The sequence below is a fragment of the Ascaphus truei genome, chromosome 2 (assembly GCF_040206685.1).
Source record: "Ascaphus truei isolate aAscTru1 chromosome 2, aAscTru1.hap1, whole genome shotgun sequence".
In the NCBI taxonomy this organism is placed as follows: Eukaryota; Metazoa; Chordata; class Amphibia; order Anura; family Ascaphidae; genus Ascaphus; species Ascaphus truei.
The window spans coordinates 239459157-239463453 of record NC_134484.1 but is presented as its reverse complement, the minus strand read 5'-3'; the positions used below and the strand labels follow the sequence as shown (position 1 = coordinate 239463453).

Here is a 4297-nt window from a genome sequence, read left to right as displayed (position 1 = left end):
TGGAAACAAGAGGACATTTTCAATGTATTACTCCTGGTAAAACATTTTATAAATAAATAAATATTATGTGGCAGCTACACCCACAAGTCTAAAGACCTCAACTGAAGAAATCACAAAGAAGACACTGATATACTGTATAAGCAGTCTTAATACAATATTCAAAAATCATAGGTCCCAAAGACAAAACTTTGGGGAAGGTAAAACTTTTGGAAACAGGCTTAGTTGGACTTTGAAAATAGCAAAGCTGAGAGCAGAATAGGATAATGGCAAACCTGGCAAGGGTCTAAGCAGCAGGGCTGTCTAAAGTTAGTTCCTTAAGGGTGAATGGGTTTGAAGAGCAATTATTGTATAAAGATGCAAAAGTGAGCTAAGCTTAATTGTAAGTGTTGAATACATGTTTGGTAAGTTAGTGGCTTGATCTATATCTGCTTAGGCAGACAATTATGGCATTTTTAACCAAGATTCGTCATTGTCTTCAATGGAAAATTTTGTTTGGAAAATGACAGATTGTCCAGCGGATATTGCAAAAATAACCTAATCTTTATGATCTTAATCAAAATAACAAAGGCCTCAGGGAGATTTGAACTCCCGACCCCTGGTTTACGAGACCAGTGCTCTAACCCCTGAGCTATGAAGCCACAGGAAAAACATCTTAAAGCAATTGTACAGTGTCCGCGTGCAACAATTTTATCATTTATGTATTTAGATGTATTTATAAACTGAATTAATTTGTAATAAAATGGAAGGCAATACACACTTACAAGATACACATATAGAAGGTTCACATAAAGATATCTTTGAGAGCCTGGTTGTACCAGCTCATGCAGACGGAAATGCAGGCACACCGAGACTCAGTGTACCGCAGAGGCAAGATGATATCCCACAAGCAGCGCCTCAACCCGAATTGCAGCTGATGCCAGATGAAGAAATGGCGCGAATGCAGGAGCCAGTTCGGTAGCCTCCGCCAGGCAACAATATAATAAGGCACCTCAAAGAATCTCCAAGTGTGCAAGAAATCCTACAGAGATAACAAATAGATCGTTAACATATCAAACAGTTCACAAGATTGGTAACAGTGACAACAAGAAATGGGAGAAATGAAACATATATATGTTAAAACACCTAAGTGTGTATAAAACATTAAATATATATTAAAAAAAAAAAGCTTCAAGAAGCTTGAAGAAGCGCCAAGAGGCGTGAAACGATCGTCGGGTGTAGGCGACGCGCTAACTAATGACGTCAGCCGGTTGCTGTTCTGGAGTCTGAGACGGAGCGCGAGTGAATGCCAGTGACCCTGCAGCTGACTGGTTGTATAATACGATTGGGTGCAAATGCGCACCACACAAACTGTGCACAATTTAGGCAATGATTTGAATAGATTCTATTGCGAGGAGCACATAACATAGGATCATTTGCATAGTATGTGGTGACGCCCTATGGGCATTTTGGGCTTATTAAAGCCGGTTAACCTTGTGTGTCAAGACTCAGCACGGGAGGCATATTATAGCCTGCCCGCGTGGACATTCAAACCATCAGCTGCTGGTGATACAAATAGACGCATAAAATTCAGCTTCATTATTGTATGATTTGAACATCTATCCACATTAGAGAGTGTACCTATTTCAGGCACCCATATGCGCTATTTACCATACCATATTGCACGCTGGCATACTCCGTTGTCACCTTCATTAGAGCACCTTTTAGGTGATTTTATATAATAGTTAAATGTATATAAATATATGTTTTATGAATTTTCATTAGAAGAGTTAATCAATATTTAATTAAAGATTTTTTGTTTTGTATTTTAAACCTTCTGGTATCCTATATGGTTTGGAAATCTGTTTCCATCTACTCAGATATATTTTTAAGTTGAGTGCAAATCTATGGGATTTCTTTTCTGTGGTTGTTCTTGGACCATCCTATATATAGAGTGTTTCTATTTCCCGTGCACCACTTAGAATATAGTTATGTATGTTGAATATTAAGGTTGAGCAGTGGTTTTCTATCTCCTATTACGTGAAACACAAACAGAATGAAGTAGACACCATAATGATGACTACAACTATTGAACGAGAAATTAGAAAGTCCCGTATCTACAGTATACAATCGTACTAATATCAAAACTCTCGTTGAGGCCAAAGGGAACCAGACAATTCAGCTTAAAGATCCAAAAACTTTCCCTCTTGGTGAGTAACAAACTGTCATGTGCTCAGGCAATGAACAGTTGCAGGAGCTGACAGCAGGTATATGAGCATATGACAGTGGGAGCATAAGTCGGAGGGCGATGTGTGGGACCACACTGAAGGTCAGGGCTCAGGGGCAAAACGCTTACCCCTATTGGCTCTTCCGTCCTGGATCCCAGCTCTCGTGGACTGTTTCTCCCATCGCGTGCATCCGAAGTGGAAATGAAGCTATGATGAATGGAGAACGGCGCCACAGCAACAGATGGTCAAATTTCTCTGGAGTTCCGGTATAAAACAAGCTTTATTGGTACATGGCACACACAAGGAAGCAGGCTAACATCACCACCTCACATCACATCACATCAGGGATGCTGGGGGTGGGGGGAGAGAAAGTGTGGATAAGAATGGAGGCAAGCAGGATAATTACAAACAATTTTGATAGGGTGTGAGAAAACCCATGTTCGCATGAAGTCCTTTGGTTTTGGTGTCAAAGAGTCTTATCATTCTGAGTTCAAATGTTTTCCGTTCTTGGGTGCGTTTAAACATTCCATTGAGGATTTTGATTTTTAAATCATTTATGGAATGATCTGGTTGTGAGAAGTGATGTCCCCCCCAGCATCCCTCCCCCACCCCACCTTTCCTTGTCACCGTCCCCTGGCTTCAAACACTTTTAACACCCTACCCTATCTACAGTCCATATCTGTTGTTTTTTTTTTTCTCTACACTGTTTTAGCCATAGAATCCTTTGTATATCAGTATTGCAGACCTGAAGAAGAGAGGAGAACTCTCGAAAGCTTGTCCTATGACATAAATTGTTAGTCCAATAAAAAAGGTATCACCTAATGCTGAAGAACTCATTTATTCTGCCGCAACTGGACTAACACGGCTATTTTCTGCTTTATATATATATATTATATATATATATATGTGTGTGTGTATATATATATGTGTATATATATGTGTATACATACATACATACATACATATAAATGATGAAGCCACTGTACAAATGAATGGGTGAAGGGTGGGTATCGGCCACGGTGGCTTAACCCCTTAATTACCTTTGCGGTTATTAACCGATCAGCTAATTAAGGGGTTAAGTGACACCAGAATGTATTTGCTATATATTTTTTTGGCTACAGAGGACAGAGGGAACTTGCAGGTGGAGAGAATTCATATTGATGAGGTTAGTAGAACTGTATTAACTGTACTACCCGAGGACCCTCAGACACCTGTGAGGCTGACCCGAGGCCCCTCAGACACCCATGGAGACCCCATTTGGGGCCCACGGTGACCCGCGGAGACCACCTGGAGGACCACGGCGCCTGATTGGGACCACCCGTAGGCCTCCAGACCCTGTGTGAAATCATTTGCTGGGCCACTGTGGGGCCTACGGACACCCGTCAGGCCCACCGGGGACTCCCGTAGGTCTGGGGTATTAACCCTGTATGTGAAATAATAAATGATGATTTATGGTGGGGCACAGGGGGTGGGTTTGTTATGTATTGTTTATTAATTATTGTTATGTTTATTGTGGGTCTGTGTATTGTTTTGAATGTGGGTATTGGGGGTAGGGATTTTTGTCCCTCCCGGTGGGTAGGGGTGAGGTGGTTAGGCCTCACGGGTGTGGGTAGTGGGGGGAGGGTGGTTAGGCCTCCCCAGTGGTGGGTGAGGGTGGGTTAACCCCTCAATGACTGTCGCGGTTAATAACCGCTAAGGTGATTAAGTGGTTAGGGGACATTACATTGGCTCTTTTTATGCTTGTGTTGGTTTTTCAGCACCCGAGGGCATGGACGGTGATGAAGATGAGGATGGCCTTCATCGTGGATAGCGGCCAAGGGTGAGTGCAAGATGTATTTATTTTATTTATTGGGATTAATGTATTTTACATGGGCAAATGCACTATTATCCATATGTGGATAATAGTCATGTTGCACATGACTTTACTTTATATGTTAGGGGGGGGTGAATTTATTTAAAATGATTTATGTATTTGTAAATGATTTTTTGGGGGCACACAATTGGTACTGAAGCCAAGTGGTGACCCACGGACACCTATGGGAACACCCGAGGACCACAGCCGGCCTATAGTACCATTCCTGTGCCTAAACAAA

General features: G+C 41.7%; 1 non-coding gene across 1 annotated transcript; it reads right to left on the bottom strand.

Annotated features, from left to right (window-relative positions):
* Positions 1 to 565: 565 nt before the first annotated feature.
* Positions 566 to 638, bottom strand: TRNAT-CGU (transfer RNA threonine (anticodon CGU)). The gene has a single exon. It is a non-coding gene; the product is annotated as a tRNA-Thr (tRNA).
* Between the last annotated feature and the right edge of the window lie 3659 nt (positions 639 to 4297).